This window comes from Cyprinodon variegatus, unplaced genomic scaffold, assembly GCF_000732505.1.
Source record: "Cyprinodon variegatus isolate N-32 unplaced genomic scaffold, C_variegatus-1.0 Scaffold37, whole genome shotgun sequence".
Classification (NCBI taxonomy): Eukaryota; Metazoa; Chordata; class Actinopteri; order Cyprinodontiformes; family Cyprinodontidae; genus Cyprinodon; species Cyprinodon variegatus.
The window spans coordinates 392,232-405,011 of NW_015150490.1; positions in this window are offsets into that span (position 1 = coordinate 392,232).

Here is a 12,780-nt window from a genome sequence, read left to right on the forward strand (position 1 = left end):
TTATTGGTGGTGAATCATGTACTGATTTAAATGTACAGTATATGTAACTAGGTTATAGTAAAAGTAGTATATGGATTTGGATAAAATATTAAAGATAAGCAATGGGGAGTTTACAAGTGCTTTTGAGCTGTTTTTTGTTGTTGTTTTTGCATAGAAAATATACAAAAAGCTTTAAAATGTGCCATATTGTAAGTATTACAGTGAATAGCTTAAGATGTAATTTATATCCCAACAGCAGCAACAGAAAAATACTTTGAGCTGTTTGTAGAACCCTCTCTGCACTTTAAAGTGTGGAAAAACAAAACATTTTAAAGTAAGTTCCTTCTGGTTTTTAGACTATTACCAAACCTTCCCTATGAGATATTTTAACACATTAGAATGGTCTTACGCTGCTTACACTTGGTCCTCAGCTTCCGTGTGAGTAACCTATAATTTGTAAAGGACTGATTTAGCTTTCGAATAATGCACGATATGTTGATTGATTGACTTTTTAGATCTCACAGTGGAGAAATGTTATGGTGGGAAAGTAAAGTAGCAAACATCTAAGAAGATGTGAATAAGTAAAATTTTCACCAAACTTGGAAATGAGATTTCTCCCACTGTGCTGCTGATGAACAGCATGCTACTGCAGTCTAATAAATACTTTCACATAATTTCATCCTGCTTCTCCCACTGAGAGGGGATGACAGTTGAGGTGACACTGTTTTTATTAGGGCCACGGAGTTGAAACCTGCAAAGAGCAGCATGTGCAAGTGTTTGGTTAATTAGGTGTATCATTTTAACCTGAAACTGCAATTAATACAATAACATTGTTTGATGCTTCACTTACAGAACATTTACTTTGAAAAGCTTTGATTTGGGAAACTTCAGGAAATTAAATCTAACAGCAAGAGTGAAATTACGCATCAGAAATAAAAAAGGCAGAAAGAAATGCCACATTTAAATGCAAGTCAAGGACAATGTGTGATGTTAGGAACAGAGATGCTGGAGAGAGAAGGTGAACAGGAAAAAGGGCAATATTTTATTTTTCCAGGTCATCTGATATGAAAAAGCTCAATCAAGCATTATCCTGACCCACCTTCATGCATCACAACACCAGCATTTTAAGTATCAAATGTTTAATCCAAAAGCTTTCCCTCACAGTGCAAAAAAATAAAACTGAGTTCGAATATGAACACAAAGAAACAAGTCGTGGTTTTGTTGACAGTAAAGAGGACTAACACATTTAGAAGATTTGATGCAGAAAAATCAGGAATGTGAAAAATCTCAGTGTTTTAACTTCAACCACCTTGATATTGTAAAAGAGTCGTCAAGCATTTGTCACTTTCACTTGTATGTTTATAATTAAAAGTGATATTTTTAATTACTCTGGCGGTCCCTTATTCATTAATTCTGGATATTGTCTCATGTTTTCTATTTCCATTTTCTAGGTGAACCTGAAGTACCAGTCAAAGAATTCATCAGGACCTGCCGCCGCCTGCTGAATAAGAAAGATATGGTTCTCCACACACTGCCCTGCTTGCTCCACCTGCCCCTCGCTGCAGACATGCCTGCCATGAACTGCCTAATGAAAATCTTTATTTTTAGATCCGTCTTTCCCTTATCTTTTCTTATGGCTTAAAAAAGACAAGCTGTAATAATTACTAAAAGGTGGAGTATAACAGCAAAAGGTGCCTGAAACACAATTTAATATGTGTTAGTTGTAATAAAAAGAGGAAGGCATTCATCATTTTCTCTCCAGCTGATATTCGTTGTGCGCTCGTCTACCACATAAAATTTTAAACTTTAACTTGTGGTTGGTTTTTTATTTTTATAAAAAAGTCAGTTATGAATGCCTTTAGAAGTTAGAAAAATGTATTAATGTTCAAAATAGAAATACCTTTACTGCAGAAAACTAAATTAGGGTGTATTATTGTAAATGCTGTAAAATGTATAACAGCCTATATATATATAAAAAGGAAATGACCTTGAAAAAACTTATTCAAAACTGTGGAATTGAGACAGCTTAGTAATGACTTCAGTGATGCTCAGTGTTGAAGTGTGAAGTTCAGCAGGGTCACCGCCTTAGGGGTGAAGCTCCTTCTGAGCCTGTTGGAGAGAGCGTGAAATCTTCTGCCAGATGGGAGCAGATTAAAACGTGTGGTTTTGGTGGGTGAGTCTTTGATAATGCTGTTTGCTTTGGCCTGGCAGCATTTATAGGCAGCTTTCCCAAAGGAGGACATCTGTTTGACGATTTTAACCACCCGTTGAAATGCTTTACAACTGTAAGGGCTCATGCACAGCAACTACCATTACATGCTGAGATGTGGCTGGTTTGTATGCTTTCAGTGATAAAGGGAAAAGGTGCAACAGTATCTGGGATTTGCTGTATGACTACTTAATGCTGAGGAATCCTGCTTTCTGATCAAAGGTAATCAGGTAGCATATGCGGTTATAGAAGATACAGTACAAAAAAGGATAAATAGAATAACTGAAGGATTTATCTAAAAATCACTTTATGCACTACTGATGTGACCAACCATAATCATTTAGTTTTCACTCACTCCATGAACTTGTGTTAAATTTTAAATAAGCAACAGTTAATTATGAGTAGATTAAGAAGTCATCCAACATGACAAATACTGCATGTCAATCACACTTTACACCTCATTTCAGATTGGATGCAATAAACTTAATGTTGTGAAAAAGCTGTCACATAGCAAACAAACTAGCCTACTTGAATCCGCTTCTCCAAAGAAAATATAGAAAACCCTAGCACTCATGTTTTAAGTGCTTAAGGACCTTATCCAAGAAATTTGGTTTGAATGCCATTTGTCGAAAAATAAAGTATTGACATCAAAGCAAGACATGATGTATACGTTTGTGATGAGAACTTTTTTACTAGCCCTGATATTATTTTTAATAATCTTTATGTTGCCTTGGCATAGGGTCCTTTTCATACATTGGACCCCTTCATAGGTTGTTTTAGTGTTATGTCAAATGGTTAAATGTTTCGTACCTTTAAAAGTAAGAAACAGCCTTGAACTCAATGCTATTTTTGATATTTTGAATTGAGAGTCTGAGAATCTTCACCAGCATCTTTCTTACCTTTGCATTTTCAACCAGTCATTTCTGGTTATGATTGCCTTTTAACAACTCCTTGATTTTGCCCATAGTGGAGGAAAGGCTGGGTGATTTTTTTAGAGCTATGAAGAGCCAAACCAACATAAAGTTAGTTTGACTCTTCGTAGCTTTGGTTTTATGCAGAACTGCATTATTCTGCTGGAAGGATAAGATACACTCAAGTCTTTTGGCAGATTATAGGTAAAGATTATAAGTTTAATGTTTTAATGTCCTACATTTACCTCCAATAATCTTTGATCCACATCTTTGTCCCAGCTAAAGAAAGTAGTATGATACTATCACATCTAATTAATAAATCAGGTCTAATTTACTAGTTTTGTGACATTTAGTTTCAATTATGGCATTGGGTTTTATGTAGGCATTTCAGAGTCACTGTACAATACAGTTAACAGGGTAAGTTACTACAGTTAATTTCAATTAAACTCAGTTTGGAAGAAGAAAGAACACTTAGTTCTTTGAGATACAAAAGTGCTTGATAAATGTTCAACCCAGATTGTGTTTTGGATTAATTAGGGTGTCAATTATACTAATAATGAGACTCAAACACGAGAAGTATGTTCTCAGATCATAAGCCCTGGCCCAAAATTTTTTTAAACATAAAGATTTTTTTTTTTTATTGAAATCTTTGGAGATACACTAAATGCATCAACAAGTTCATCTAAAAAAAATGTTCTTATTTCCATTAGTGTGGTGCAGTTGGGAGAAGAATGTTCAAGAGGCCAAATTTATATGAATGTTAAAGGACATATTTAAATGAACCCCATTCAGAGGAGTGCAAGATAATAGATAGGATGGGAAAAAAATGGTTCAAATTACTTTGGAGTGGGGAAGGTGAGTGCAGCAATGAAATGCCACTTATAGCTGTAATCCAGGAGTGCTTTGCCCTTGCACAATGGTTGCAGTCTGTAAGTTTGTAGAAAGAGCATCCTGTAGGGTAGATTAAAAATGTCCATTTGGACCTACAGTACAAACCCAGACTGCCTTTCTCTTACTTATTTACCCTCTGCTCTTGGTTATGGAAAGGGAAATATGTAAAATGAGGAACTTAACTTTAACAGGTGGGAGATCTGCTCTGAGGGAGACCACTGCTGCATGAGGTGAAGTGAGCAACTGTGTCAGTGCACATGGACTGGCACCCAAGATGATAGTAAAGATCTGGGTCAAAGAAAAGGACATCATCACAGGGGGACTGATGCTTGAGGCAGCAATCAAACAGCATGTCTAATTGTATCTGCAGAGTTCAAGGCTTGAGCCACATGTATGGAACAAAGCTCAATTTTAAATACAAAAGCCTTAGTGAGCAAAGTTTTTAAGCTCAGACTTTCTGCTCAAAGCTTACAAGTCGGCAACACACAAACCGACTTTTGAGGGATTGAATAAGCGTGAGAAATGTATTTTACCCTAAAATAAGGAAAGATAAAATACCAGAGTAACATGAAAAACAGCCAAAAGCAGCCTCCTTTAATCTCCCCCAAAATGGGAGCATACATAATTGACAGAGAAAGTATTCTCAGCCGAATTACTCTGAAGACTAACATGCCCAGGAAAGTAAGGGATTATTTATAATAAGGCTTACAGGTAATACTGCTTTGTCAATGTTCCTTAAAGAGTATCATCTTCTGGCTGAGATTGATAATCAGGAAGTTTTTTTCATACATGTATCTGAATTAACATATTGTTGAAGTGGACGTAAACAAACTGAAACTGACTAATTTCCTTTGAATGCAGGCCAGCAAGAAGGTCTATTATGTAGCCTGGCAGTAAATATATCACAGTCTGGGAAATTTATGGAAAAGTCTTTTATTGGTTATGTGCCAGCTGGCAAGATTTTCAGTCAAAATGGCACAGGCTCAGTCCATTCCTTTCCCTTGTGCTAATGGATTACATCTTGTGAAAATTTTCACAAGATGACTGCAGTTTGATACATTATGCAGCACAAAAAATGACTACTCTGCAAGCTTTATTTTTAAGAAATGTATCAAATGATGATAAAGATGTCAAATATTCAGGTCTCCTAATTTTTTTTTCAGGTTTTCTTTCATGACTACCACAAACTCTAGTTTATTAGAGGAATTCTATCTGACACAGCAGAACAAAATAGTGCATATTTTGAGGATAGAAGGAAATACATGTTTTTTTTTATTATTCTTTAACAAAAAATGAAAAGAAATTATAGCATAGATCTATATTTTCTTTTTTTCCCATTGTGAACTTTCCACTCACAGTTGAAATGTATGGCATCTGAGATGTCAGAATCAGAAAAAGCTTTGGTCAAAAGTGCTACACATAGATAAACATACATCTGACAAAAACAAATGTAGAGGCATATCAGGTGTAATGCAACTTGTATAAGAATGATAAGAAAATAGTAGAACTTTTTGTAGAGAAAATTTTATGTAGCAAAAATTAAAAATATACAATAACAATATCAAAATAAATGATGGACTGCAGCCCCCTGCGAGAGAAGACGCCTGAACCAGACTGTGTCTGAACCAGTCTGTTGCAGGCCCCCATTCCAAAGGGATGGACCCGTTCGTCTGTTTCAATTTGCATGTTTTCTAAGCAAAAACAAGGCTTTGTTAGGATACTGTATAAAGCCTCAAACTCAATAATATTTTTGACATTTTGAATTGAAAAATCTTCCTGGATGGGAAGCGAAAGGTCTTCAAACTTGGAAAAAAAGACCAGTGGATTGTTTTTTTTTTATTTTTTTTTTATTTACTTTTTATGACTGACTAAGACCTGGATGATTGAGAATCTTCACCAGCATGGGAATGTGATCTTTGTAACATCCCCCAACATCTCCTCTGTTTTGAAAGAGTTGAGCTCCAGACTGGTCTATTTTGTATGATTGGAAGCCTGAGACTTTGTTGAATCCTGCTGTATATAATATCAAACTAAATTTTAATCTGTGCAATATAGCGAATGTTGACATTATTATACTGGTTCTTAGCCATTACATCATGCCCCACTCAAATCTTAATTCTTTTGCAGTCTATGACAGCTTTTCTTCAAACCTTGCCCTGCATTTAGCTCTACTTATCTTCCCATAAGATTTACCCAACTTATATGTCCTTTCGGAAAAAAGGCATTCCCCACAACATGATGCTGCCACTCCTATATTTAAGCTTAAGAAAACTGCACATACGCAAAGCCTCTTTTCCCTTGTTGGTAATAAATCTGGTGTATTTGGTTATATAGATAAATGCTTATACATTCATTTGTCAGCTTGTTAAACAGTAAATTATAATACTGGCACATCATACAGGAGTTTTGACATATTTTAGAATTATGACTGAAGTCATGGGGAAAAAACGTAGAAGGAGGAGGTTTCAACTGCTTGTAAATAAATAAAATGCTAAAAGAGTAATTTAGCAAAATATCACAAACAGAAAATTTTAAACATTTTATCTTATTTTTTGTTCAAAAAAGAAACAATGTTTCAAGCAAATCCTCTGAATATCATCTGTCTTAGTAATTCATATATAAATAAATGCAGTTTCTTGAAGTATCCTCACAACTAAACTTGCAGCTAATGCAAACAAAGGAGATCAACAATTTTAATAACATCCATACAAGAGGAAATTCTGGATTCACTTTGAAACAATCAAAATCAAATTAAAGTCATGCAAACATCAACTGGCATCAAACATCAAGAGATTAGAATTGAACGTTTGTCACTATCAACTCCAGATCTCATACTATATAAAGATAGAACATGCAATTATCCTAATTAAGAAATACAATGTTCTGACAAAGCAACACCTAAATAGTCCATGCCGCTTTTAAAATCGTAACATATCGAATTAAAGACGTACACATAATCATACTGTAAGTTCAATGCACACCCCAGTAGGGGTGGTTACTTAGTCAAGTAATATTTGGACTGTCATATATTATTTTGTGAATGCACACCCAACTGGCTGTGGTCTGAATGTCAGAGTAAAGCATAAAATGAACTCAAATCATTGTCAAACAGATAACTCTGCACATATATGGAATAAATTCAACACAATGTCTAAAGACACAATTTCACAATTAAACACAATTTCCATTCAAAGAGTTTATTAACAAAAATCATTAAACCCCAAGTCAAATATATTTCATTCAGGTTAGATTGCATCCTGAGGAGTATTTGATCATGCTAAATATTAGAGGATATCCGCCCTTGAAGACAGGGGTTTGAAACCTCTGCCTCAGGCCATTATTAACCAAGCATTAAACAGCTGGGTAAGATTTAAAGCCACAAATGCCTCTTAACAATATGCAGATCAGAATACAATCATGTGCATCCTCTGAACAGAACACATTCATTTCCATACTGGACAATAAAGCAGGCTTATGATTGTGCTGATCCACTTCTCGCAGCATATTCCTCAAAGTTGTATTTCCAGTTGTGATTTGACCTACAGACCTACACCATCTTCTCAAAGAAGACTGCATTAACCTGTTCAATGCAGTTAATTGTAATTCCTAACTGGTACTTGGCCCTCAAGTTTAGTTGGGACAAAGGTTAATGGAAGCGCTGGCACATAAAAGACCAAGAGATGGAAGACAGCGAGAGGAAAGAAATGACAATCGAGAATAAAACAGAATCCACTCTTCTTTGAGTTTGTCAAGTTTGACACAAGAGAACTTTGTGTCCTTTTACTGATGCCAAGGCTGTTCCACTGTCACACAATGACACTGTAATTGCAGAGCAGGGACCAAAGGAAGACAGCCGCTGTCCACATAGCCTCCTCAGCGGGAAGCATAGAAAACACAGGGCAATTATACAGCCCTGAGCCAAAGCGGAATTTAACCATCTTAGTTTTCACATCCTATATCTGGATCTTTGGTGTTGTCCTAAAGATAAGAAGCATTTTTTTTCTCCCTTTTTTTCTTTTTTTAACTTGTACCCAGGAGATAGCAGATATTTCCTCACATATGCACATGTTGGATGGAGTAATCCTTTTCTTTTCGTCTGGGGGCTGCACAACATATTATGGTATTAAGATTTAATCAGCACCCTACAGACATAGCAAAGCTGTCAGAGCAATCAGTATGAGTTATATTCCTGTCACTGTCATTGAACTGTTCTGAGGTAGAAAGCCTTCTGACAGTAAAGCCTTTTTTTTTTGTGTTCAGGCATGATAACATCTTCCCAGCTTTCATCAGTGCTCCTGCTGTGATTGGTGTATATATCACTAGTCTTGAATGGCTCTTACACTGCAAGCCAAAGGCAATTATTATCCCACTACATTCATCTCAGCAAGATCATTGATTTGCAATTAGTCCAGGGGTGATGTTACACACAGGTCTTTGTATCACCAGCAGGAACAGTTTCTTGCATGCCGCGCCAAGCTATTGTTGTTGAGTCTCACTGTGTCGCCCCAGGCTGCCAGTCACTGCAGATGCAGTATTCAGTTAGTGCGGTGTTGTCAGTTTCCACCTCTAAATTGCAGGTGCATAAGTATGCAGCTGAAGTAACAGTGTGCATCTCCCGCTTCTCCTCTGCGTAAAGAACACGGTAGGTTTTATCAAACCCTGACTGGGAAGACAGATGGCTCTGAATAGGGGGAGCCTAATGTAAAAGTGTGTGGAGTACAACAGAGGGGGAGATAAGCAGCAGCTGGCCATTTCTCTCTGGCGGTGTTGGGGTACAGGGCCTTAAATCACCTGTTATCTCCTGCTGCCTCAGCCAGACGCTAATGGTCATCACAACGGGCTAAACCCTGCAGGCAGCAATTGTTGGGGGGGTTGTTCTTCTCCAGCTTCATGAGGGCACGCTGAGGGATAGCGGACGCTTTAGCAGGAACATTGCTCTTAGTGCTGGACAGTAAAACCGACAGCCAACTGGCACCATGCCAATTATTTTACTTCTCAATGTAACATCAGTATCCGGGAAATCCATGGCATAAAAACGCCTTTTTCAAAAATATTAGACCTTTCAGCTCAACATTTTCAGTCTTGGCTGAATTATTTTGCTGAGTTTCATCATTTGGTTGGTTGTAAACTGAAACATTTACAGTTACAACCAACATTCACAACCAACATTAAAATGAATGGATAAAATACACTATGCAGGTTTGGACAGAATAAAAGAAAAATGATTTCTTTAGCTATTATATATATATATATATATATATATATATATATATATAGTAACTAATTCAAAAAGAACACTAACGTTTTTTTGCATAACTTTCAACAAAATGTGGACCCCCCCTTTCAATGTTTTTATAGTTATTTACAAATTAGGCATAATATATCCCCACAAACACCAGAGCTAATTTAGACATTAGTTTTCAGGGGAAATCTGGTCGCTCTGACATAGTCTGTTGAAATTTGGGTTGTTTTTGGTCGGTGTGATTTTTGTCCCATTTTAGTCCAATAATAGAGGTTAAATAGGAGTTGAAAAACATATTCTGGAATGCAAATATTTTTTCCCATGGCCATAAAAATACTTTTAACAAACATATCATAAAAAAGGGAATATAAAAATAGTTAAACAAAAAAAGAAACAATTGGGTAGCCAGAGGAATCAATGTCAGTCAGCAATGAAAATAACATGATTGGAAAGTCGAAAGCCAATATTTCTGTGCTCCTTTGGTTATTTGACCAAAGACTATGCTATTGCTAACTGGCAAGAAAATATTTAATGTTATTTAGAAATGTAGCTAAATGAAGCTAATGAAGCTAAAGCAGGTTCAGAAGTGACTGCATCAATAGAAAGCAAAATGTATCTTTTTATCAAAAAAGGAGATGTTTAAAAAATATCACTGCATTCATATACATTGGTTATAGAAAGTGTCGGAAATTAGTTCTAATATGAAGTCAATCTGGATTTATAACTTATAATTTTACCACCTTTTTCCTCTGATTGCTATAGGTTCATTTGTATGTTCGGCAATAACTGTTATGTGTGTCATCATTATTCTCAATGGTAGTATTTCTTTATCTATCACTTGTCTGATCATGTTCTGTCTTGAATTTTTCTGTAAAAAGACCTTAATTAAAAATCAGAAAAAAACTAAGAAACAAAATACAATAACTTCTCCTGAAGTACATGAAACCTAAGACACTCAGATGTAGAGAGAACAAGACTTTTGGACTAGATCTCATGTCATTTGCGTAAACATTAATTTCATTACCTACTGAAACAGCACGAATATGTAAGAATTATACCACATTATACCACACACTTCTATCCTTACTGGCACTCATGTTAAAGATCTGTGTCCAACGTGCAAAAAAAAATCAATCTTTTAAAATACAGCAAAATATTGAACAGAAACATTTTACAAAATACAAACTTTAAATATAGTAGATTTATTCAAGAAGGAGTTCTAGCCACTAGCTGCTCTAGACCTGTACCTTCAAGGTTTAGCGATACTACACTGCTGCAAAATAAAACAGTCTCTTTCCGTGTTTTGCAATCTGATAACATATTACTTTGGACCAGCAGATTAAGGAGTCATATAGATACTTGTAAAGACAAGGCCACATTCACCACTGGATCAAACCACAGATCAGAGAATCAGAAAGATGTCTGATCATGTTGGTGTCGTAGCTGTTTTACCTCAACTTTAGACTTTTTAGCTTTTATTTAAGGGGAGTTCAGACTGCTGTAAAGTGGCCCACTTGCATGAATAATTGAGTGACAGATCTGACCATCTCAAGTTTAATAGGCTACTTTTTGAGAAGGGCAGCCTGCACTGACCGCCAATATGAGTCAATATGAGCTAAGTGCCAAACATTTATCTGACAAATTATTTAATCTATCTCAAATGAAGCTACTTGCTTTATTGAAATTAAGCTAAATGTAAAGATGGGAAAATAACACCCATTGCTTAATGAAAACTGTTGTGGTGAGTACGACATGATGTGGGCCTGTTTCTTTTTCTGGAAATCTTGCAAGAGTTTCCAAATATGGATTTGTCTGAATTCTGTGATATACCAAAACATTTCTAAATTAATATACTGTGGGCCCTTGAAATATATTGATTCAGAATATTATGGCAAAAAAAAAAAAATGCTTCACTATATTTTACCTTGAAATCATTAGGAGTAGATCCTGGAGTCTGAAAGACCTAAAGAGATTGTGCAAAGAGGAATGATCTAAAGTAATATTAAGTGTTGTTGAGGGGTCCGTTTCATGAAGCAAGTTTAACAAATTCAGATTCACATCTGCAACTCTAAATTGATCCAGCCAAAAGTCGTGAACTCTGAGTGTTCAGTTTCACGACAGCTGCTATCAATTTGTTCAATCAATGTAAACTAGGTCCAATCAGAGTAAAACACATAGCGATGAAGATTGGAGAAGATTGTTGCTCCAGTTAATACTTAGGATTATATTAAATTGACTATGGCAGGCCATTTTTACATTTAGTAAATAAGATTATTCCTGATCAAAATCAAACTTCTAGACATAACTGTAATAATATATTTTCTAAATTACATTTCTGTGACAGAAACTGAATTTTAGAAAGTAAAAAAAAACTACTAACAACTAAATCATACTAGTAATAATTACGTTTTATATATCTTAAAATATTTACACATTTTAAGTGGCTGTTTAGATGTTTATCAGCTTGACTGAAAATGTATTAATGCTATCTGAAAAAAAAAAATGTCATAGTTAAAATAATACAAATGCTGACCAGTAATATTAGGAATATGGAGAATATTTATTCTAGATGTGGAGACTGTCATTTTGTTTGAAATGGTCGTTTTGACAAAGAAAAAAAGATTTATTTCAGATATCAGGAATACATATTCAGTAAAACTAGTACATATCAAATTGGCTTGCCATAGTTTTTGTCACCATGAAAATATTATGTGATTATATCTTGAATGGTAGTAGATCACTGTCTATTTGGGTAAAATCTTTTGGCAGCAGGTGAGGATGGAGAATAAAAACGTTGCTCTAATATGACTCCTCCCATGCGTCCCTCCTCATGTTCATTCAGTCTCCTTTTACACGGTAAAGTGGCTGCATGCAGACAAATGGCCGTTATAAGTGGTTATGAGTCCCATAGAAAGGTCAGATTGTGCCAGTAGGCTCGTTAGTTTGTTATCATCGAGTAAATCCTAATCCTAACCCTAAAGTAATTCCTTTTCCCCTCCACGGAATTAATAAATCCATTTACGTATAATCTGAAAATAATTTCAGTAGTTCTTCATGTACTGTAATTACATGAATACAAATAGAACTAAAATGATCTGCATCTTGCTCATATTAAACAAACCAAAAACAAGCAATCTCATGCCCTGTCAACTGAGTTGTAAATCCTCTTCCTATATATATTTAATTCTCTGTGAAAAAGTGCTGATCATTCTTTAATAAGATTCTCGTCAAACGGACATGCAATGTTTGTCTTTAAAACCTAATGTGTCTAATGGACCTAGTGAGGGATAAACATAAATAACTACCGTAAATCAGGGAATAAAACAGCGTGATTGGCCATAAGGAGAGTGCCAATAAAATCTGCATTGTTATTTTTTGTTGCTGTTGTTTTTTTCTGTTACTCTTTTTTTTTAGCAAGTCTGTGGCTTTACAGGAGTGAAAAAACGAGATAAAAGTATGAAAAAGTGATAAAAGTAAATTTTACACAGTAAGCGTCTTTAAAAGACCATTAAACTTATTTGCCTTCTCTAAAGTTTTTTTTTTCTCTC